The sequence below is a fragment of the Rhinoderma darwinii genome, chromosome 2 (genome assembly GCF_050947455.1).
Source record: "Rhinoderma darwinii isolate aRhiDar2 chromosome 2, aRhiDar2.hap1, whole genome shotgun sequence".
Lineage (NCBI taxonomy): Eukaryota > Metazoa > Chordata > Amphibia > Anura > Rhinodermatidae > Rhinoderma > Rhinoderma darwinii.
In genome coordinates this window covers 49,078,139-49,103,573 of record NC_134688.1, presented here as the reverse complement: position 1 = coordinate 49,103,573, position 25,435 = coordinate 49,078,139, and the positions used below count along the sequence as shown (strand labels likewise).

General features: G+C 48.0%; 2 pseudogenes; both read right to left on the bottom strand.

Annotated features, from left to right (window-relative positions):
• Nucleotides 1-7,816: 7,816 nt before the first annotated feature.
• LOC142747560 (U2 spliceosomal RNA) lies at nt 7,817-7,979 on the bottom strand (annotated as a pseudogene).
• A 5,536-nt stretch (nt 7,980-13,515) lies between these two features.
• Nucleotides 13,516-13,617, bottom strand: LOC142747564 (U2 spliceosomal RNA; annotated as a pseudogene).
• Nucleotides 13,618-25,435: the final 11,818 nt, after the last annotated feature.

Below are 25,435 nucleotides of genomic sequence, written 5' to 3'. Positions count from 1 at the left end.
GAGACGGCAGCGCTCACTTCCGCTTCACTCTGCTATGTCCCAAAGGGTGCGCGCACGCTCGTGCCTGGCCTTAAAGGGCCAGCGCACGCACCTGACTTGTATATGAAATTAGTCCATGATCACCCTGGACTATAAGAAGGGCCCTGCCCTTAGTGTTTTCCAGTTCCCAGTGTTCCCGTACCTGCTACCTTTATCCCGTGCTACCTTGTTCCTGTGCCATTGATAGTTGGAGTCGTGTGTGCTGTATACTATGTCTTCCGTGTTACACCACGCCTGGTGTCTGCCTGCTGCCAAGGTCCTATCCGAGCCTACCATCGCTACTGTCTGAAGTTACCACAGGTACCCTTATTCGAACTATAGACTGTGACTTGGTATCCTGTTGGCCAGCTTCTATCCCGCTACGGCGGTATGGCCCAGTGCGTTCACGCACCCATTGTGACAGTACGCTCAGGCCATGGACCCCGCTTGTCAACCCAAGACCATGTCGACATCTCAAGCCATGCAAGCAGATCTGCGAGACCTTCGTTCATGACAGGACCAACTCCTCCTGGCAGTGAACTCCATTGCAAAGCAGCAGGATGCGTAAGCTGCAGCCTCCTCAGCTCCTGTTCCGGTTACCTCGACTGACCCTCCTGCAACACCTCCTGTCAGCACTAGCCTCGTTACAACGGAGACGAGAGTACCTGCAGGGGATTTCTCAATCAGTGCCAGATCCACTTCTCTCTACATGCCAGAGTGTTCCCATCTGATGGCGCCAGGATTGCCTTCATTATTTCTCTGCTCACTGGCAAGGCCCTAGCCTGGGCGAACCCTATCTGGGAACGACAAGGACCAGAAACCCGTGACTTCCAGGGGTTCCTACGGACATTTCACACTGTGTTTGAGGAGCCTGGGCGAGTCTCGTCGGCAGCTGCCTCCCTGCTGAAACCTCGCCAGGGAGACGCCTCCGTGGGCGAGTACGCCATTCAATTCCGTACCCTGGCAGGTGAACTGTCCTGGAACAACGAGGCCCTGGTGGCTACATTCTGGCAGGGACTGTCGTTCGAGATCAAGGGCGAACTGGCCGCTCGTGATCTGCCATATAACGTGCACGACCTAATTTTGCTTGCCACCCAGGCTAATATGAGGTTCCCAAGGGATTCGTCGGGAGAGAAGACTCCCTAGGCTGGCCCCCACTTTCAAGCAGTCCCTGTTGTCCTCACCAGGTGGCCCACATGAGGAGCCTATGCAGGTGGACTGGCTCAAGTTATCCGTCCAGGAGTAACAGCGCAGACGCACTTCGGGACTTTGTCTGTATTGTGGCCTCGGAGGCCATGTCGTGCGTCTGTGTCCTCAGAAGCCAAAAATCCCCAACACCTAGGATTGGTTGGGGAGACAACGCCTAGGCAATACAGCGCTGGATAGAGAACTCTCTTCTAAACTGACTATAATGTCCGGCAAGAAGACCCACCGGGTCTCTGCCTATCTGGACTCTGGGTCCACAGCCAGTTTTATCCACAAAGACCTAGTGGATCTCCTCCAGTTTCCCACAACCTCCCTGGAGAGGCCATTAATCGTCACATCGGTGAATGGACTACCCCTGCCAGACCCTGATTGTAGCTGTGACCAAAGCGCTGAGGCTCCAAGTGGGAGCCCTTCATTCAGAGCTCATCTACTTTCTTGTTCTACACAAGGCCGTCAACAGTGTGCTGCTGGGCCTGCCCTGGCTCCAACTACATGCCCCAGTTCTGGACTGGAATTCCGGAGAGGTTCTCCAGTGGGGTCCTAAGTGCTTCAATCGCTGCCTGGGGCAGATCCATCCGGCCCAGCCTCCTCGGCCTCAGTCATTGGCAGGATTGCCTTCTCATTGTTCTCTGTTCTCTGAAGTCTTCAGCAAAAAGGAGGTGGAGACGCTGCCTCCACACCGGGCGTATGACTGTCCTGTTGAGCTGGTTCCTGATGCATCCCTACCCTGTGGTAGAGTATACCCTCTCTCCTTGCCAGAGACTCAGTCTATGTCGGTCTATATTAAGGAGAATTTAGGGAGGGGTTTCATACGAAATTCCTCCTCCCCAGCCGGGGCTGGGTTCTTCTTCGTCAAAAAGAAGGACGGATCTCTGCGACCCTGTATCAACTACCGGGGTCTCAACCAGATCACGGTCAAAAATAGATATCCGTCGTCAATGATTTCAGAACTTTTTGACCACATGCGAGGTGCCAAGATTTTTTCTAAACTAGACCTGCGTGGGGCTTACAACCTAATTCGGATTCGCCGGGTGACGAATGGAAGATGAGCCCTATGAATATCTGGTGATGCCCTTCGGCTTGTGTAACGCTCCTGCGGTCTTCGTCAATGACATCTTCCGGGATCTCCTCTATGTTTGTGTTGTGGTCTATCTCAATGACATCTTAATTTTTTCCCCAGACCCAACGACTCATCAAAGACATGCCCGTAATTTCTGGAGGCCCACGCTGCCCAAAGACATCATGGACTTTGTCTCGTCCTGCATGGTGTGCGCGGCTAACAAGGTTGCTCACTTCAAACCTGCTGGCCTGCTCCAGCCGCTGCCTGTGCCCAATACTCCCTGGCAGCATATAGCAATGGACTTTGTTACGGACCTGCCTCCCTCTGCTGGATGCAGTATGGTCTGGGTGGTGGTGGACCGTTTTTTAAAGATGGCTCATTTCGTTCCGCTGACCGGCCTACCTTCTGCTTCTCGACTGGCCAACCTCTTCATCCAACACATCTTCCGCCTGCACGGCTTATCGTGCATATCGTGTCTGATCGGTGGGTTCAGTTCACCTCAAAGTTCTTGAAAGCCCTCTGTAGGCTCCTCAATGTAAATTTGGACTTTTCCTCAGCCTACCATCCCCAGTCCAATGGTCAAGTCGAGAGAATCAATCAGATCATGGAGAACTACCTGCAACATTTCATCTCCAGGCAGCATGATCACTGGGTGCAACTTCTTCCTTGGGCCGAGTTCTTGTATAATAACCATACAAGCGAGTCCACAAGAACCACACCGTTCTTCATCGTCCTCGGCTAACTTCCACAAATTCCTCTCCCGGTTTCCGTTATGTCCGAGGTGCCCGCAGCTGATTCTGCTTTTAGGGACTTCCTGCAGATCTGGCAGCAAACCCAATCCTCCATTCTGCGGGAGGTCGACCGCATGAAATGAAAGGCAGACACAAGGAGAAGAGAACCTACCCAGTTTCTTCCAGGTACCAAGGTCTGGCTGTCCTCTAGAAATATCGGGCTGAGGGTGCCATCATACAAGTTTGCTCCCAGGTTCCTCGGAAACTTTGAGATCTTGCAACAGATCAAGGCTGGTCCTACAAGCTTCGGCTGCCTCCTACCCTCAAGATCCCCAATTCATTCCATGTCTCCCTCCTGAAGCCTGTGATCCTGAACCGCTACACCAAGATTCCTAGTCCTGCAGTTGCCCCCAGCGGTTCATCGTATACATTCGAAGTTAAGGAGATCCTGGACACCAAGAGTGTAGGAGGAAGAACTTTTTATTTGGTGGATTGGAGGGAGTTTGGTCCAGAAGAGAGGTCCTGGGAGCAAGAGGAGAACCTCAATGCTCCTACTCTCCATTAGAAGTTTCTGTCCCACTCTGGCCCCAAGATGAGGGGACGTAAGAGGGAGATGCTGTGACACCCATGTCCGCGGTCCATCGGGATTACTCACCCCGACGGTCACAGCAATTGATCAGTGGGCGGTGGCCCACATCTCCTCCTCAGGAGATGCCAGCGCTCACTCTGATGTGTCCCATAGGGTGCGCGCGCACGCTTGTACCCGGCCTTAAAGTGCCAGTGTGCGCACCTGAATTGTATATCAAATTAGCCCATGATCACCCTGGACTATAAGAAAGGCCCTGCCCTTCCTTCATTGCCTGAGCATTGTTGTGTTACCCGTGTTAGTCTTTGCAAATGGTCCCTTAGTGTTTTCCAGTTTCCAGTGTTCCCATATCTGCTACCTGTATCCTGTATCCGTGCTACCTTGTTCTTGTGCTATTGATAGTTGGAGTCGTGTGTTCCGTATACTATGTCTTCCGTGTTACACCACGCCTGGTGTCTGCCTGCTGCCAAGGTCCTATCCGAGCCTACCATCGCTACTGTCTGAAGTTACCACAGGTACCCTTTTTCGAACTATAGACTGTGACTTGGTATCCTGTTGGCCAGCTGCTATCCCGCTATGGCGTGTCCACGCACCCATAGTGACATAGGCTACTCAGCCCTGACATCATATGGAAAGTGTAGCGTCCATGGCCGCGGACCACCGTTCCTACTCACCCCTCAGCGGTGGCGGCCATGGATCTGTGAGTGCCGGCCGGTATCTCCTTCCTAGGAGATGCCAGCACTCACTTTCATTCCGCTCGATACTGTCCTGTATGGTGCGCGCGCATGCTCGTGCCTGGCCAGTGTGCGCACATGAATTATATTTTAAATTAGCCCCAATCACTCTCTACTATTTAAAGGGCCCTGCCCCTTCACTCCCTGCCTGAGCGTTGTTAGTAATTCCCATGTTAGTCTTTGTAAATGGTCCCTCAGTGTTATCCTGTTCCCAGTGTACCCGTGCCCTGCTACCTGTATCCTGTATCCCGTGCCATGCGTTGTTCCTGAGCCTATCTAGTGTTGGAGTCCTGTCCTGCTGCACCTACTGCCGTCTGCCACAACCTTCCGCACCTACTGTCGTCCGCCACGTCTGGCGCTACCTGCTGCATGTCACGTTGGGTACGTGGACCCACTGGGCCCACAGGTCACAGTCTATAGTTTGTATAGTGTACCTGTGGTAGCTCGGACAGTAGTAAGACAGACTCGGCTGGGAGTAGGCAGCAGGCAGGCGCCAGGCGTGGTGAACAGCACAGCACGACTTCAGCTCAACACGGCACTTGACCAGGATAGCACGGGATACAGGTTACAGGTAGCAGGAACAGGAAACACTGGGAACTGGGAAACACTAGGAGACCATTTGCTTAGACAAACTTAAAGTAAGCCAACAAGGCTCAGGCAAGGCAGGAAGGGGCTGGGCCCCTCTTATAGTCCAGGGTGCTCATGGGCTAATTTTGAATTTAACTCAGGTGTGCGCGCTAGCCCTTTAAGAGCGGGCACGAGCGGCGCACACACCCTACGGTACCTGGCCGAAGTAAGCAGAAGTGAGCGCTGTCGTCTCCTGAGGAGCAGGCTGGGGTCAGCACACGCAGGTCCATGGCTGCGGCCTTCAGGAGGTGAGTGATGGCCCGTGGTCATGGGCATGACACTGCACCTGCTGTCATCCGCCACGTCTGGTGCAACATGCCAGCCCCATCCGTGCTAAAGCCTTTGACACTGTCTGGATTATTCAGGTACCCTTGTGCTGGACTTTGTATTGATTGGGTGCTTTGTTCTTTGGCCAGCTGTCATTTCGATACGGCAGTGCGGCCTAGTGGGTCCACATGAAGTCTGCTTACAGACCGTGACAAAAAGTGACTGTCACAACGGACAGGTGTTTTAAAGATGAACCTTCCTTTAAGACTATGGACATTTTCGTCTTACAGCCAAATGGTTTTCACACGGTAGCAATCAAATACAGTATATTTCTCCTTTAAGCATTACCAATTCTATAAATACACATTCACAACATTATAATAAACTGTAAGTCCTGTTTCCTGATCAAGTTGATAAATTACTAGAAGGGTCGAAACCTTGTTAACAGAAGTCAAATTCTAATCTTGTTCCAGATTGTGTGAATAAACCTGCCCTATGACATCACACAAAACGTAGCGATGACATATCTGTTTTCTCTCTTAACACATATGGTCTCCAGAGGTTTCCATTACTGTGTCCAGGCTGATTGCCCGGGATAGTTGTAGTTGTTTTTGTGAATATTTAAAAGGAAGGTCCAACTTCAGAACCGGTTTTTCTTTATTGTCCTTTTTTGTCCTATGTCAACGTGTAGAAATTTTCCCATCCCTTTTCCAATCCCTTGGTTGAAGTTGATGGACATGCGTCTTTTTTCAACTGTACTAACTACACCGTGTTCCAAATTATTATGCACATTGGATTTAAGTGTCATAAACATTTAATTATTCGTTTTTCAATTAAACTCATGGATGGTATTGTGTCTTTGGGCCCTTTGGATCATTGTAATCAATCTCAGACACCTGTGATAATCAGTTTGCCAGGTGTGCCCAATCAAAGGAAAACTACTTAAGAAGGACGTTCCACATTATTAAGCAGGCCACAGGTTTCAAGCAATATGGGAAAGAAAAAGGATCTCTCTGCTGCCGAAAAGCGTGAAATAGTGCAATACCTTGGACAAGGTATGAAAACATTGGATATTTCAAGAAAACGTAAGCGTGATCATCGTACTGTGAAAAGATTTGTGGCTGATTCAGAGCACAGACGGGTTAGTTCAGATAAAGGCATAATGAAGAAGGTTTCTGCCAGACAAATTAATAGGATTAGGAGAGCAGCTGCTAAAATGCCATTGCAAAGCAGCAAACAGGTATTTGAAGCCGCTGGTGCCTCTGGAGCCCCGCGAACCTCAAGGTGTAGGATCCTCCAGAGGTTTGCAAGTGTGCATAAAGCTATTATTCGGCCACCCCTAAACAATGCTCACAAGCAGAAACGGTTGCAGTGGGCTCAGAAATACATGAAGACTAATTTTCAAACCGTGTTGTTTACTGATGAGTGCCGTGCAACCCTGGATGGTCCAGATGGATGGAGTAGTGGATGGTTGGTGAATGGCCACCATGTCCCAACAAGGCTGCGACGTCAGCAAGAAGGTGGCGGAGTCAAGTTTTGGGCTGGAATCATGGGGAGAGAGCTGGTAGGCCCCTTTAGGGTCCCTGACGATGACCTCTGCAAAGTACGTAGAATTTATGACTGACCACTTTCTTCTGTGGTACAAAAAGAAGAACCGTGCCTTCCGTAGCAAAATTATCTTCATGCATGACAATGCACCATCTCATGCTGCAAAGAATACCTCTGTGTCATTGGCTGCTATGGGCATAAAAGGAGAGAAACTCATGGTGTGGCCCCCATGTTCCCCTGACCTCAACCCTATTGAGAACCTTTGGAGCATCCTCAAGCAAAATATCTATGAGGGTGGGAGGCAGTTCACATCAAAACAGAAGCTCAGGGAGGTTATTCTGACATCCTGCAAAGATATTCAAGCAGAAACTGTCCAAATACTCACAAATTCAATGGATGCAAGAATTGTGAAGGTGATATCAAAGGAGGGGTCCTATGTTAACATGTAACTTGGCCTGTTAAGTTTTTTTTGATTGAAAGAGCTTTTGATTTCTATAAATATGACCTCCTGATGCTGCAAATTCAACAAATGACCATTTTAGTTCTCTTTACAACCTTTAAAATGTTTTGATCTCTGTTGTGCATAATAATCTGAAACCTTGCATTTTGAGTTTTTTACTTCTAAATAAAAATCTGTTATCATTAGGAGATTTGTTAATAAAATTCGCATTATACTCCAACGGTTGATGGCTTGAAGATTATACTGTCATTTGCATCGACTATTTAGGAAAATCAGCGAAAAATAACATTTGCATAATAATTTGGAATGCGGTGTATGTAACTATGTAACATCTAAAATTAAAAATGAAGCCACTTTGCAAATAGTCTTAATTACAATTCTCCAATAATTTTGTGTTGTCAGGTCCTATACAGACCTATGTGTCTCCATGGTTACAGACTACAAACAAAAAAAGAATTATCCTGCAATCACATTGTCTTCCATTTGTCCCCACCAATGCTCACATACCAAATGTATTTGAGTAGCAAGCAGGGCCCCTACTTCTTACATACATTTTTTTTTTTTTTTTTTTTTTTTTTTTTTTTTTACCAGGTCAATGCGTGGAGTGGACAGAGCAAGCTCTATTTCCATCTCCCTGTTCTAAAAATCCATTTAATATATGGTCCCCAGATAGGGGACGTATCAGATATTAAACTGATAAGAACAGATTTTTTGATTGAAAATTGCTTTATTGACAATCAATCGTCATCATACAAACATTACTGCGACGCAGCGCAAGCCATGAAGCAGCAAATAATAAATAATAACAGTCGTCAAACATAACATGACAGTATAATACACAGTACAGGCTAGCCTATGCTATACATTACACCACATGCTACACTAACATTCTTGCATTCACTAAAGCCAAACAACAAAGCATTACAGACAAGTGATGGGATAGGGGAGTGGGTAGGAGGGGATAGGGAAGGGGGAAATCACAGGCCCGAAGCTTTATTGAAAGACAACACACAAGAAGGGAGAGTGGGGGGAAGGGGAGTATCAGTCCTCTTCCTCATCGACGTCCGGGCTGTCCCAGGTGGAATAGTCTCTGAGCAGGCTGTGGATCAGCCTGCGGCAGTCCTGGACGGACACACTCTCTCTCCGCAAAATCAGACGGTTCCTGGCAAACCATATAGCGTCCTTAAAGCAGTTCATAAGGCGCCAGGCTTCCTGGATTGCTCCATCCGTGGTATTCCCAGGAAATAGTCCATAAAGTACCGAGCGGTACGACAGTCTGTTCCTGGGTACTGAGTCCTTGAGTTCATGTTCCAAGGCTTTCAACAGACCCTGTGCAAAGGGGCACTGCCAGAAAATGTGCAAAGATGTTTCCTCCGTGAAGGGGCACCTGGGGCAGTACCGGGTCTTGCACAGGTTGCGGGCATGCATGAATGACCTAAGAGGCAGTCCTCCCTGGATGGCCATCCATGAAATGTCCTTGTGCCCGTTGGTCAACCTGCCAGATGACACGTTAGTCCAAACAGTCTCCAACGTGTCGGCATGAAGCCCTGGAACAGACTCCAGTGAGTCCTTTGCTCTGATGTGCTTGTGGATCGTCTTAGGTTTCCACAAGTCGGGCTTAAGACCCTCCAGTTGATGCTCCCTCACAAACCGGACGACATCTCCGTAGAACCAGGGAGCGTGCCAGTTGTAAGGGAAGGAGCTGTCCCACTTGTCCCAGCCAAAACCTCGCCAGAGGGGAAGGAGGAAGTAGCGGGACATGGCCTTGCCCGCAGAGCCGTTTGCTGTCCTCAGAGTCCTACGAACACAGTCACATGCAAAAGCGATCCGCAGCAGAGTGGGAATGTCGGGTATACCCTTCCCACCTTTGCGGGGCTCCTTGTACATAACAGTCCGCTTTACTCTGTCCATTTTCGAGCCCCAGATGAAGCGAAACACAGTCCTGGTAATGGCCCTCGAGACGGTGGCAAGAGGGGGCCATGCCTGTGCAGTGTATTGTAACACAGGCAAGACTTCGTTACGCAGGACCATTGCTTTGCCCTCAATAGTGAGTTGTCTGAGGCTCCACAGTCCGATCCTTTGGTTGACTTTGGCCAAGCGTTCTTCCCACGACTTTAGGGCTGCACCTTCCTTACCGAACCAGACTCCCAGAATTTTGATGAAGTCCGGCTTGATAGTAAACGGGAAGGAGGCAGGAGAAGGCAGGTACCACTTTCCGAAGAGCATGGCTTCCGACTTCCCGCAGTTGACTTTTGCCCCTGAAGCGCGTCCGAACTCCTCGCAGGTCTGGACGAGTGCAGTCACCGAACTCTGGTCAGCGCAGAAGACGGTCACGTCGTCCATGTACAGCGAGCATTTGACCTCGAAGTGTCCTGGACCTGGTGCGGTGATCCCTCTGATCTCTCCATTCTGCCGGATAGCCTCTGCGAAGAGCTCTATAACACAAACAAAAAGGAGAGGTGAAAGAGGACAGCCTTGTCTAACCCCCGACGATACAGGAAAGGGGTCAGTCTTCCAGCCGTTCACCAGCACCGAGCTGTAAATGTCGCAATACATCAGGTTAACATACAAACAGAACAACCTGCCAAGCCGCAGCCTACGCAGAGCCTTACCCATGAATTCGTGAGAGACCCGGTCAAAAGCCTTCTCCTGATCCAGACTGACCAGGGCCGCGTGTGTACGGCGGCTTTGCATGTAATGCACCGTGTCCCTCACCAGGGCAAGACTGTCGGCCACCCTACGGCCAGGAATGCCGCAGGTTTGGTCCGATCCGATGATCTGTCCGATGACAACCTTCAGTCTGTTGGCCAATACTTTGGCGAGGATCTTGTAGTCCACGTTCAGGAGAGAGATGGGACGCCAGTTTTTCAGGTCACATCTCTCCCCCTTCCGCTTATACAAGATCGTGATCATGCCTTCTCTCAAGGACGGTGGCATTCTACCCTCCACCACCATCTCCTCATAGAGCTCCAGCAGGTCCGGACAGATCAAGTCCCCCAGCGCTACATAGAGCTCTGCTGGGAGACCATCACTGCCCGGGGTCCTGCCGGGTCTGAAGGATTTAGCGGCAGAGAGCAGTTCCTCCACCGTCAGGGGTACATCCATAGCCTCCGTACCTGCAGGATCAAGATGATTAGTGATACCTGACAGGAATTTATCGGCGGCTTCGGGGTCAGTGGTTTTCCGGGAGTAGAGGTTTCGGTAGTAGTCTGTGACGACTCCCATCACCTCCTTCTTCCCAGAATGCATGTTTCCGGTCTCATCTCGGAGTTCCTTCAGGGGCGTGTGGCCGGCATGGAGTTTCCTGAAAAAGAACGAGTTACATTTCTCACCCTTCTCCAGGTTCTCCACCTTGGAACGAAAGACAATTCGCTTGGATTCCTCCTCAAAGTGCCTTTTCAGGCCCTTTTTGGCTTCCTCCAGCTCCTTCCTGACGTCCCAGCCGCATTGAAGGAGGTCTTGCAGGGATCGCAGCTGACGCTGCATCTCTCTGAAGTCTCTCTTCCTCTCACACGCCTGTTGACGACTTTTTGCCTGAAAGAAACAACGAAATTCAACTTTAACATATTCCCACCAGTCACAGGTTTTGTCAAAGAAAACTTTATCATTCCTCCAAACAATATAGGCGTCTCTAAGTTCCGCCAGTACCTCCTCTCTTTCCAGCAGGGCACAATTCAGCTTCCAGGAGCCAGGGCCGGGAGGAAAACCGTGGCCGATGGCACCCTGGAAGAGAATGGCCCTGTGGTCAGAGAAGAAGCAGGGGACCATGGAGTGCCCATGCTGCTTGACTGCCCGGGAGGTGAACACAAAGTCAATCCGAGAACGAAGTGAGCCATCGGGTCGGCTCCATGAATAGTTCACAGAGCCGATCCCCATGGAGCCCACAACGTCCTGCAAGGATGCTTCGGTTACCATCTCGATAAGCAGTTTGGAACTGACATCCAGTTTGATTGAAGTGCCGGAACTTCGTCCATCCTCTTCGATGGGGCAGTTGAAGTCCCCGGCCATCACCACTGCCCTAGTGGTGGCGAGCTGGGTCCGCAGGGTCTGGAATAGTTCCAGGCGCTCAGCCTTCATAGGGGGAGCGTATACGTTGATGAGCCTAATCGGCTCTCCTGCCCAGGAACCGTCTACGACCAACAAGCGGCCGCAGGCGAGCTCCTGGACAGAGTCAACAGTAAATACGCTTCCCCTAATCAGGATGGCAACCCCTGCAGACTTACAGTCGCCCCCACCAGACCAGTAGGACGGGCCATGGGTCCACTGCCTGGCCAGATGATGGTATGACCTGGAAGAGGGGAGAGTACATTCCTGCAGCATAAATACATCACTCGACTGCTTGGAAAGAAAAGTTAGCACCATCTGACATCTAGTCCTATCTCTAACACTCCTCACATTGAGGCTAAAGATGTTAAGTTTAGCAGCCATGGGGGAGAATAAAGAAGGTCAGTGCAAACGATACACCTTAGTTACCAGTCCGGTCGGGCGGATCCTCCTCGCCTGGCGGGTCCGAAAGATCCAGCAGGCCCTCTGACAGAAATTGTTCCAGGATTGTAGCCACCTGGATGTCTGTTGTGAAGTCGATGACCTCAGGTTCAGACACGAGTTCCTCCACCATCTGCTCCATTTCCTCCTGCTGCGCAAGGGAATCTTCGCAGATTTCCACGACTTGTCGCTTTGAGGACTCAGCAGCTGGGCTGTCCCTCACCTTTCTCTTCCTCTGGATGGCACCTGAGGAGACAAGAGGGGGAAAATCCTCCAGGGAGAGGACTCCAGCAGCTGGAGGGGAAGATGTTAGTGCTGCTGGAGCTGGGGAGAAGGGAGGCTGGGTTGGGAGAGGTGCAGGTGACAGGACCACTGAGATGGGTGGGTAGGAGAAGGTGAGAGCCTCAGTGGGGGTGACAGGGGTTGGGGACGGGGGGGTGGGGAGGGCCGGGCGAGGGAGGGTGGGAAGGGTAGGGCGAGGGAGGGCCGGGAGAGGGGGGGGAGGGACTGTCGTCTTCTTACCATCCTTCTTTTTCCCGGTCTTCTGTGCCGCTGGAGCTCTGGCTGGGGCGGGGTTCCCTCTGGCTGGAGCTTTCGCTGCTACAGTTGCCCAGGATCGATCCCTCTTCGGGCAGTCCTTGTAAGAGTGGGCTGCTTGTCCGCAGAGGTTGCACATTGTCCGTTTCGGGCAGTCTTTGGTCTCGTGTCCTGTTACCCGGCAGTTCTTGCAGGCGTCCTCCTTGCAGTCCTTCACCGAATGACCCTTCTTGCTGCATCTCCTGCAGATCTGCGGCATGTCCGGGTAGTAGATGAGGCCGTAGGAGTTGCCCAGCGAGAATGACTGGGGCAGGTGCTGGAGGCCGTCTTCCGCGCTCGAATCCTTGTTCAGTCGGACGATTACCGACCACTTGCCAGTCCAGAAGCCGAGTCCGTTCAGGATGTGGGTGGGTTCCCTCACCACTGTGCAGAACCGCTTCAGGAGCGTGGTGATGTCTTTGCCGGGGGTGTGTGGGTTCCGCATTGAGACCGTCACCCGCCTTTCCTCTCTTTGGACAGGGCAGTTGCCCACAAAGCGAGAGAAAGGGGATTCAGGCCTCGCCGCTTTCACCATCTCCCAGTACCTTCTGCAGATGTTGATCGAAGCGAAGGTCACGAAGAACATCCCGGTCATGAAGGCCTGGATACTGATGGTCTCCGGCTTAGCGAAGCCCTGATCCAGGAGCATCTTCTGGCAGAACACTTCTTCCGTCATGTCCGGCACTCTCCCGTCCACCTCCTTGAGCTTCAGGGCCACCGTCTGCTTCATCCAGGGCTCCAGGGTTGGAGCAGCCTGGTTCGGCTTCCTGGTGGCCTGTTGGCTTGAGGAGGCTTCAGGAGGAGATGTCCTGGCCTGGGCCGGCTCACCTGGTCCATCAGCCTTCTCCTTCTGGGTGGCAGGGTTGCTGGTTGAGGCCATGGCTTCTTCCAGCTGTTCCTGTCGCTTGGGGAGGATCTTCGATAGCTCTTTCCCGAAGGGGGCGGAGCTATGCAAATCTTCTCCTTGCTGGCCGAGGTTCTTCCACGAAATTTCTTCCGCAGCGGTTCCTCGTCGAGCTTCTTCTTCTGCGGCCGAGCTTCTTCGAAGATCCCCTTCAGCAGCGGCTCTTCTCCGAAGTTCTCCTTCTTCTTCCCGGCAGCGATCTCCCGGAGCTTCTTCCTCGATGGCGGCTTCTCCCTTCTGGATCGTCGTCTTCGCTGGTTCTTCTCCGCAGTTCGTCGCCGGCTTCGTCTGGAACGCTCTTGGATCGCTAAGCTAGTGTTTATAGCCCCCAGTGGTTCTCCGAGCTATCTATCCTTACAAGGACTGATAAGAACAGATACTACACTTGATCTTAGCCAAAAGGCCGAGAAGCGTCCTATACAGACCTATGTGTCTCCATGGTTACAGACTACAAACAAAAAAAGAATTATCCTGCAATCACATTGTCTTCCATTTGTCCCCACCAATGCTCACATACCAAATGTATTTGAGTAGCAAGCAGGGCCCCTACTTCTTACATACATTTGGTACATTAGCAAGAAATAAGGGACAGATGGAAGACAATGTGATTGCACGATTAGACTACACACAGAGGCGTAGCTAGGTTCTCCAGCACCCGGGGCAAAAATTCAGTTTGACGCCCCCCCCCCCCCAACCTCTTTCCCGACATCTCCTTCCCCCTCGCCGTGTTTGTTTTCTCTACCAATCGACGTGTCATTTCTTTTCCACATTTCTTTTTATGTAACTCGAGCATAAAAACATTTGTCAATTTTACAAGCAATAGGGTTCTATACACAACACCAGAACCAAGCTCAGTACATAAATACAGCACCAGCACAAATACAGCTCAATTTAGTGCAACCCCTGCCGTATAGGTATGTACGGTGTAAAACTACAGCTCCCAGCATGGCCCGAACAATGGTAAGGATATGCTGGGAGATGCTGTTTCACAAAAAATAAATCATATCATAATCATACCACCCATAATCTCACTGCAGATCATACAGTGACTACAGTGCTGATTAGAGGCAGAATAAACATTTACATTAAGTGACTCACCGGTGACGTCTCAGATTCTAGTTCTTTTTCTCCATCCGGTCCAGACCTCTATGATGACTTCTCCCAGCCACAGACCATTTCTGCAGTTTGCCGCTCACATGTCTTCAGCTTCTCACTTTTCCAACATTTCTGCACCTATAAATAAATATAAAGTTCTCATTATACCACACACTACGCCCCTAAATATAATAGCGCCATAACTCTAATTACAATAGCACCATACACTGTGTCCCACACACACACTGTGCCCCTGTAGATAGTGCCTGCCATAGAGCCCCCTGTAGATAGTGCCTGCCATAGAGCCCCCTGTAGATAGTGCCTGCCATAGAGCCCCCTGTAGATAGTGCCCCCATAGAGCCCCGTGTAGATAGTGCCCCCATATAGCCCACCCCTGTATATAGTGTCCCACAAATAACTCCCCCTATAGTGCTCTACAGATACCCCACCCCTGTATATAGCCCCCTGTAGATATAGCCCAGCCCTGTATATAGTGCTCCACGTATAACTCAACCCTGTATATAGCCCCCTGTAGATATAGCCCACCCCTGTATATAGTGCTCTACAGATAGCCCACCCCTGTATATAGCCCCCCTGTAGATATAGCCCACCCCTGTATGTAGCCCCCCTGTAGATATAGCCCACCCCTGTATGTAGCCCCCCTGTAGATATAGCCCACCCCGTATATAGTGCTCCACATATAGTCCAACCCTGTATATAGTGCTCCACATATAGTCCACCCCTGTATATAGTGCTCCACATATAGTCCACCCCTGTATATAGTGTTTCACAGATAGCCCACCACTGTATATAGCCCCCCTGTACATATAGTCCACCCCTGTATATAGTGCTCCACTAGATAGTCCACCCCTGTATATAGTGCTCCGCAGATAGCCCACCCCTGTATACAGGGGTGGGCTATCTGTGGAGCACTATATACAGGGGTGGACCATATGTACAGGGGGGCTATATACAGGGGTGGGCTTTCTGTGGAGCACTATAGGGGGAGCTATTTGTGGGATACTATCTACAGGGGGACTATATACAGGGGTGGGCTATATCTACAGGGGGACTATATCCAGGGGTGGGCTATATCCAGGGGTGGGCTATATCTACAGGGGGCTATATCTACAGGGGGGCTATATCTACAGGGGGGCTATATCTACAGGGGTGGGCTATATCTACAGGGGTGGGCTATATTCAGGGGTGGGCTATATCTACAGGGGGGCTATATTCAGGGGTGGGCTATATCTACAGGGGGCTATATTCAGGGGTGGGCTATATTTACAGGGGGGCTATATTCAGGTGTGGGCTATATCCAGGGGTGGGCTATATCTACAGGTGTGGGCTATATCTACAGGGGTGGGCTATATCCAGGGGTGGGCTATATCTACAGGGGTGGGCTATATCTACAGGGTGGGCTATATCTACAGGGGTGGGCTATATCTACAGGGGGACTATATCTACAGGGGTGGGCTAAATCTACAGGGGTGGGCTATATCTACAGGGGTGGGCTATCTACAGGGGTGGGCTATCTACAGGGGTGGGCTATATCTACAGGGGTGGGCTATCTACACGGGTGGGCTATCTACAGGGGTGGGCTATAGCTACAGGGGTGGGCTATATCTACAGGGGGCTATATACTATATAGCCCCCCCTGTAGCTATAGCCCACCCCTGTATATGGTGCTCCATAGATAGCCCACCCCAGTATATAGCCCCCCCTGTAGATAGACACCCCCCATAGATAAAGCCCCCCGCGTGTAGATAAAGCCCCCCCCCCGTAGATAAAGCCCCCCCATAGATAAAGTCCCCCTTGTAGATAAAGCCCCCCCATAGATAAAGTCCCCCCCATAGAAGATAAAGTCCCCCCCATAGAAGATAAAGTCCCCCCATAGTTAAAGTCCCCCCCCGTGTAGACAAAGTCCCCCCGTGTAGATAAAGTCCCCCCCGTAGATAGATGCCCCCCATGTAGACAAAGTCCCCCCCCCCCGTAGATAATAGCACACACTTTCATTACAATTAAAAAAAAATAATAAAATATTCAAACTCACCTTATTCCCGCTCCCACGCCATCCGGCAGCCATGGAGACCTGCTCTCTTCTGCGCAGGTCTCCTGGGGGTTGAACGCAGCGTCTATGAAAGACGCTGATTGGCTGGGCAGGATGACTTTCCCTGTCAGTCAGCGCCTTTCATCGACAGAAGCTTCACTGGTACAAAAGGTACCAGTTGCTTCACTCGTGGAAAGGCGCCTGAATGGCCGGGCACGGAACGTGCCCGGTCATTCATTGCTTCTAATTGTACCTGTTTCCTTGCGACACAGGTACAATTATAGTGCAGGAGGAGGTGGTGCTGGCGCCCCCTCTAAGCTGCGCCCGGGGCACATGCCCCGCCTGCCCCCCCCTAGCTACGCCCCTGACTACACAGGGTTGGTTTCTAGTCTGTTACCATGGGTCTCCATTAGAGGTTTGTAATTTAAAGGCCCATCAACATGGACCAATGATCGGGCGAAAGAGCGTTTGTATGAACGCTCATTTCTGATCATTGCCCTGTGTAAACATGGCAGTGGTCAGCCGTCTACCATGCAAACACTAGTTCGCCTGCTGACATATTCTTTTATGCTGCCGGCAGCATGTAAACAGGAGATGTGCTGTCGAAAATATGTAAAATGTGTAGGAATGGAACGATTGCATTAACGATCATTCGTCGCCATGTAATTTGCATTGCATTGGACCTTCAATAATCAGCAATCGGCGATCATTATGAACATATATCTGCCTATGTAAACCCAGCTTAAAGGGGTTTTCCCACGAGGAACATTTATGACATATCCACAGGATATGTCATAAATGTCAGATAAATGCGGGTCCAACCTCTGGGACCGTGCTATCTCTAGAACGGGGCCCCTAAATCCCGTTCTACCTCTTTGCATTCCGGCTGATTTCCGACCATGAAGGAGAAAACAGCGTAGTTCGCTGAACTACGCTGTTTCCGTAAGCCCCATAGAACTGAATGGTAGTTACGGAAAAAGCGTAGCTCGCATGCTTCCGTAACTGCCATTTCCTACTATGGGACTTACAGAAACAGCGTAGTTCAGCAAGTTACACTGTTTCCGTAACTGCTGACCATATAATCAGTAAATGGCTGGGAGTCATCGTGAGAACAAAAAGCTAGAACGGGGTTTAGGCGTCCCCGTTCTAGAGATAGGTGCGGGTCCCAGCGGTGGGACCCACATCTATCTTACGTTTATGACATATCCTGTGGATATGCCATAAATGTCCCTCGAGGGAAAACCCCTCCAAGACTATTTGCAAAGCATTTCATTTTTCATTTCAGATGTATTGGTTCCACAGAAAAAAATGATTGTGAAGGTGGACCTTCCCTTTAAGAGATTATAACAGCCATATTGGTTATCTATGCATCATCTGTACAGCCTTCCCAATTTTCCCGCAGTAGGATTAGTCTATGTTGTTTGCAAAACCAGCACGGCAGATTTCGATTAAATTGTTTATAGCTGGTTCTCTTATCCTCCATCTGTTATTTGTGTGTACATGATGTACCCAAAGACTTCCGCTAATTAGAAAATGAAGTTCTAGTGTTGTGTCTTTATGGCTGGAGGAAATTACTAGTTAGAAAATCAGTTGAAGGCTTTATTCATCCTCTCAACAAGATGCTCCACTGCTCGTCCTAACTGAGGATCTTTTATGTACCGCATTTCCTAAACAGAAATATTACGCAAACAGTAGCCAAAAATAACCTTCACATATAAAAATAACAAACAGAACATTGTATATATAAACTAGATTTATTTTAATTTTTTTACACATGTATTATATTGGCTCATGGTTTTCACAACCACTGGTAGCTGCCTATAACCCTTTGCAAATAGTATACTATAAAGGGTTTCTTCATTATCTTTGTTTCTACATACACCGACAGTAAAGATCAGGTCAGATGTGGCGCATAATCCACATCGAATCTGCAGCAAAATTTCCGCAGCATATGTGTGTATAGGATTTGAAAACCTTATCCACATGTAGTGTACGGTAAATCGTCACAGATTTTCAGTGTGGGATGTACACCGAAAATCCATGACTATTCCTTCATGTCTGAATTTAGCCTAAATTAATGGGTTTCCCTTTAAGGGTATGCTCACAAGTGGCAGATTTATTGCAGTAATTTCTCCATCTGAAAATCAGTTCCTTACATTCAGTAGCAATACAGTACATTTCTGCAAATCCCATTCAGATGAATGGGAAAATTGCAGAAAATTCTGACACAAATCTGCCTCATGTGTACTTACCCTAATGTGCTAGCATTAATAAAGGATCCCTGACAAATTTTCAAAATTAATAAAATGGAACTACTAGGGTCATGTAACATACCAGATACAATAAACAAAAAAAGAGAACACAAAGCGCACATAGTGAATGAACCAGTAAAAAGATTAAATATGATAAAACGGTGGTCAAATATGCTGACCTGGTGGGGTTATGCTGGGAGCAAAACATCCAAAGATGGCCTGATCCAAGATTCACATAAGATGAAGCATTGGAGATGGGTGCAGCCCAAAGATCCGGATCAGGACCTGCATGGTCCAGACTTGCAATGGATATAGAGAGAAAACAGACCGGAATGTTTTCTCCAGGTGCAGCCGTGTGGTTATTGTAGAATATGATTACTCAACTGAGTTTTTAATTATTATAACTATAATATCCATAATACATTTGTAGAAAAAGAGATTAAAAGGTGATTAAATGATAGTATCTGTGTAACACCCATGGCCACTAACCGTCAGGATTACTCACCTCCTGATGGCCGCAGCCATGGATCAGTGAGCGCTGGCCCGCATCTCCTCCTCAAGAGAGGCCAGCGCTCACTTCCGTTTCACTCTGCTGTGACCCATAAGGTGTGCGCACACACTCGTGCCCTGTCTTAAAGGGCCAGCGCGCACCTGAATTTGATACCGAATTAGCCCATACCCAACCTGGACTATAAGAAGGGCCCTGCCCCTTCCTGCATTGCCTGAGCGTTGTTGTCGTTTACCTATGTTTGTCTCTGCAAATTGTTCCTTAAGTGTTTTCCAGTTCCCAGTATTCCCGTTCCTGCTACCTGTATCCTATATCCCGTGCTATCTTGGTCCAAGTGACGTTTAGACTTGGAGTCGTGTTATTCTGTGTACTACGCCTTCCTGGTTACACCAAACCTGGTGTCTTCCTGCTACCAAAGTCCCATCCGTGCCTGTCTTCGCTACTGTCTGAAGTTACCACAGGTACACCTATCTGAACTATAGACTTTGACTTGGTATCCTGTTGGCCAGCTGCTATAACGTCAAGGCGGTACGGCCCAGTGGGTCCACACACCCAACGTGACAATGTGTAACTTCATTGAGACCTACCGGTATGAGTGTATTTAATTTATAGATCCAAAAGATCTCACGTTTTCACAGGAAGCTAAAACGGTCTGGTTGGCTTTCATCTATTTGGTCTATTGTGTGATAACAAAATAGTTAAAATTACCATTATGTACAAAAGTACAGTGTTTAGAAACACTGTGAAGGAGGAATTTTTTTATTACAATTAGATCTATATTTATTTACATCAGATGACCCGCTGGCAGCCACTGCATTTCATAACTCTTCTTAGCCACATCCATTTTTCATTACACTTTTCAAAACTGTCTAAAGTATAAAAAGTGAGTGAAATCGAATGTAACCAAAATTTTCATGAGCTTTCATGGCTGGCGTAAGTAAAAGTGTATAACAAGCCTAGAGAGTGGAACCAAATATATCATGCCATGTGCGCCATATCGATAAATTTGGTGCATTTTGCATCATTTACGCTGACTCATAGATTCATACACAAAACCATTGGGGGTTCCTGGGTAAAAGAGTCTAGTTCTAAAAAGAATGATTATGATAAAATTAAAGGCGAGGAATGGACCAAAGTTGACGATTTACTGAATCAGGTTTCAGGAAATAAATAGTTTTTTTTATAATTAAAAGTTATCCAATTTTCCAATATTCTTTCTGTATTAATTCCTCACGGCTTTCCACATTTCTGCTTGTTGTCACAGCTTTCAAGATCTCTTCATTTCTACTTGCTCGCTGTGAATCAACGACACCCTCTTCAAAACAGCTGATCGGTGGGGGTCCCGGGAGTCGGACCCCGAGCGATCAGCTATTGATGGCCTATGATTAAAAACCCTAGAGGTTTGAAACGCATAAGTGTGGTCCTGGGATTATCATTTTAATTGTTTTGTTTTTAAAATGACCAAATAAAACCTATTTTTTTTATAAGAGTGCTGGATACACCATTTTTCCTCTTTCATTGTATTGATGGCCTATCCTGAGGACAGGCCATACATTTTTACTGGCTGGAAAACGCTTTTAAGATCCACCTTTTTGTACAGACACAAATTTACCCATAATTCCTTGTCAACAGCCAGGCCTCGAGCTTTGTATAATCCTGATTAATAACAGCAATGGTAATGCAGGGACACATGTCCCAAACATTGTTTTCTTTAAACCCGTCACATTCATGAATTATTTGTATTGCTCAACTAAACACTGTATGAAAGTTTGTACTTAAAGAGTCTCTGTCACCAGATTTTGCAACCCCTATCTGCTATTGTAGCAGATCGGCGCTGCAATGTAGATTACAGTAACGTTTTTATTTTTAAAAAACGAGCATTTTTGGCCAAGTTATGACCATTTTCGTATTTATGCAAATGAGGCTTGCAAAAGTACAACTGGGCGTGTTGAAAAGTAAAAGTACAACTGGGCGTGTATTATGTGCGTACATCGGGGCGTGTTTACTACTTTTACTAGCTGGGCGTTGTGTATAGAAGTGTCATCCACTTCTCTTCACAACGCCCAGCTTCTGGCAGTGCAGCACTGTGATGTCACTCACAGGTCCTGCATCGTGTCGGCCACATCGGCACCAGAGGCTACAGATGATTCTGCAGCAGCATCGGCGTTTGCAGGTAAGTCGATGTAGCTACTTACCTGCAAATGCTGATGCTGCTGCAGAATCAACTGTAGCCTCTGGTGCCGACACGATGCAGGACCTGTGAGTGACGTCACAGTGCTGCACTGCCAGAAGCTGGGCGTTGTGAAGAGAAGTGGATGACACTTCTATACACAACGCCCAGCTAGTAAAAGTAGTAAACACGCCCCGATGTACGCACATAATACACGCCCAGTTGTACTTTTACTTTTCAACACGCCCAGTTGTACTTTTGCAAGCCTCATTTGCATAAATACGAAAATGGTCATAACTTGGCCAAAAATGCTCGTTTTTTAAAAATAAAAACGTTACTGTAATCTACATTGCAGCGCCTATCTGCTGCAATAGCAGATAGGGGCTGCAAAATCTGGTGACAGAGCCTCTTTAAACTGTATTCATGCTGTAATAGAAAGCAGATGCAACTAAACTTAAAATACCAAAAGATGAAACATTGCACATTTGCAGAAAATATGATGTAAGCCACAGTGAACGCAGCAATATGGAGTTTTGTCTTAAAGGGGTTGACCAGTCATAAGAAATTGATAGCCCATCCTCAGGGTAACCCATTCATATCTGATCAGTGGGGGTTCCACTTCCGGCACCCCTGCCGATCAGCTGTCACTGAGCTTGTACGAGCGATGCTTCCCTTCATTACTGTCACTGGTCGTACTGTGAATCGCTGATACACTTGTATGGGAGAAGGCTGTAACACTCAAAACAACCGCTACAAGTGTGTCGGCGATTCGCAGTACGAGCAGTTAAGGAGTGATGGGGAAGCACTGTGGCCCCTTCAAAACAGCTGATCGGCCAAGGCTCCGGGAGTCTAACCACTACCGATTAGATATTGATGGCCTTTCCTCAGGATAGACCATCAATTTCTTATGACTGGTGAACCCCTTTCATATAATAGGCATTTGGACAAGGTTGTTTACCAATACACTGCTGAAAACGGTTACAGAGTAAGTGGACCAGACCTGGCAGCCCATACACTAATATATATATACAAAAGGTGCCCACTGTCCACATCAGAATGCATATTATATGATAGAAGTAAAGAGCATATTCCTAGTGGCTGCCACGGTCACACAACATGTCAGGATCTAAAACGCAGGAACGGCAGAGACCCAAGCTCATTGTAGTACAAATGGGCGACTATGTAATCCGTCAAAACGGGAGACACTTTCTAGCACATTTCTGCTTTGGCTCATGCAGGGCTATCGCGAGCAGAGGATCCCCTCTATGATTTTCTTATTCCATGAGGGTGAACTGCACATTTGTTGTAGAAATTTCTGTTCTTGTTCTATTCATCTGAATGTCGCTTGCAGAAATCCATGCACATACATGCAAGCAAGGCTACCCACCAAATTTCATTGTATGTCTCTTTCTATCAGAACTGTGTGGCACAAGTCTCACATAGTTAAAGATCATGCAACTCACAGGTGATTTTAGTTGGTTTTTTGTCACAAGTCTTTTCTTCCGTAGAAGAATACATTTTGTTGTGGAGCAGTACAATGTACAAATTACGCAATTTTTACAAATTACAAAATAATCCCATCTAACTGCACTGTGAAAAAAAGTTAGTATCATAATGAGTTGTGTTAAATAACTAACTCAACTCTGCTTCATTGGCAATCTCAGCTCCACCTGATGCCTTGTTTGCAGATTGGGACCCTTTGACCAACATTCGGGACATCAAATTTTATATTCGGGACATCAAATATCTGGACGACCCTAGGACAAGCCCTTTGAGGAGCAATTTTATACAACAGGTACTTATACAGTAATCAGCCATAACATTAAAACCACCTGCCTAATATTGTGTAGGTCTTCTTTGTGCCACCAAAACAGCTATGACCCCTCAAGGCATGGACTCCACAAGACCTCTGAAGGTTCCTGTGGTATCTGTCACCATGACATTAGCAGCAGATTCTTTAAGTTCTGTAAGTAGTGAGGTGGCACCTTCATGGATCTGACTTCTTTTTCCAGCACGTCCTACAGATCCTCAATCTGATTGAGATCTGGGGAATTTGGAGGCCAAGTCAAAACCTTAATCTCTTTGCCATGTTCCTCAAATCATTCTTGAACAATTTTTGCCGTGTGGCAGGACACATTATCCTGCTGAAAGGGACCACTGCCATTAGGGAATATCATGAAGGGGTGTACTTGGTCTGCAGCAATGTTTAGGTAGGTGGCACAAGTCAAAATAACATCCACATGAATGACAGGACCCAGGGTTTCCCAGCAGAACATTGCCCAAAGCATCACACTGTCTTCACCAGCTTCCTTCTTCTCATAATGCATCCTGTTGGCATCTCTTCCCCGGGCAAGCGACCTACCCATCCATTCATATGATGTAAAAAAACAACGTGAATTATAAGAGCGGGCCAGATTCTTTTATTGCTCTATGGTCCAGTTCTGATGCTAACATGGCTATTGTAGGCGGTTTCGGCAGTGGACAGGGATTAGGATGGGCACTCGGACCAGTCTGTGGCTACGCAGCCCCAAATGCAGCAAGCTACGATGCTCTGTATATACTGACACCTCTCTCTAGCAGTAACTATTTTAGCAATTTGCGCTTCAGCAGCTCTTCTGCAGGATCGGCACAGATGAGCTAGTCTTCACTCCTCACGCGCATCAATAAGTTCTGGGGGCCCATGTCCCTGTCGCCGGTTCACCGGTTGTCCTTCCTTGAACCACTTTCGTAGACAATAACCACTGAATACTTGAAACACCCCACAAAATTTTGAGAAAGCCCCACAAGGTTTTGGGGATGCGCTGACCCAGTAGTCTAGCCATTAAAATGTATCTTTTGTCAGAGTGACTCAAATCCTTACATTTGCCCATTTTTTCTGCTTCCAACACATCAAGAAGTGACTGCTCTCTTGCTGCCTAATATGTCGCACCCCCTTTTATTGTTATGGCTGATCGGTGCACATACTGTAGTTCCAATCAGCATCCATATAAAAATAAAACAATAAAAATCAAATAACCTGTTTCTGTTAATGTCTTGGATGTCCTCATGCCCTTCACCATGGGCACTATGTACTTGTACAATGCTGCTCTTTCTCAGAGTCACCGGTACTGCAAAAGTAGCAAATAAGGTAGAATTAGCTCACGTGTAAGTCACGCCACCCTTCTCTCCTGAAATGGGGGCATAAACCAGTATGGAGGGGTACTCATTTTGTTTACTGCTAATATCTCTCCTCTGTTTACCTTTTTAATTGTGATGCAGATAATGCAATGTGAACAGAGGTGTAACTAGAATTTATAGGGCCCCATAGCAAAATGAGGTTGTCCCCACCACCGAATGACATGAAACTGAAATAGCAAGTATTACTCAAAGGTATAAATACTAGCGCCATATATCAGAGAACCCACATAATAGTGCTGCAGTTCGCAAAGTCACCCACAAGAAGGAACAATAGGGGAAATATATCAACAGATTTACAACAGTTTTCTGGTAAATTTTTGCGCACGCCATAGTTGCGCTAAAATTTGTGACTTTTTACTTTTCTCGATGCTTTCCGGAAGTCTTCCAAAAAATGGGTGGGGCTTAACCAAAGGGACGGGGCCTCCACAACACTACAGATTGATCATAATTTACGCCAGAAACTGGCGTAAGTTATGGTGCAAATCGAAACCTGTGCGTAACAAGTGTAGATTTGCACTTCTGACGCACAGACAGCCAAAGATGCACCAAATGTATTAAGAGGTGTGCACGTACATTAGTTTAAGACTGGCATGTGACACTCTAGTCCTAGTTACCCTTGTGTTCTTGCATCTGAGTGGGCCCCCTCAACCTCTGGGCACCATTGCAGCTACTATGGCGGCTACGGCTATAGTTACGCCCATCAGTGTGAATATACAGAAATGGTAGAGTGGCCCTTTAATATTTTTTGTGCTTCAGTAACCAGTGTAATATGTACTAACGAATATCAAATCATTTACGAAACTAAACAAGTTTGTACATCATTGTTGTTATTACTGTGAACGCCCAGCACGCGGCCTGCGTTACCTGCGCCTGCTCTCAACTGTTTATACGGAATAAACAAAGAATATATCGAGATTCCACAGTGAAGTCTAAGAGCTGTCACTGGATCTACACATTTATCTCACTCGTGAAAAGAAGATT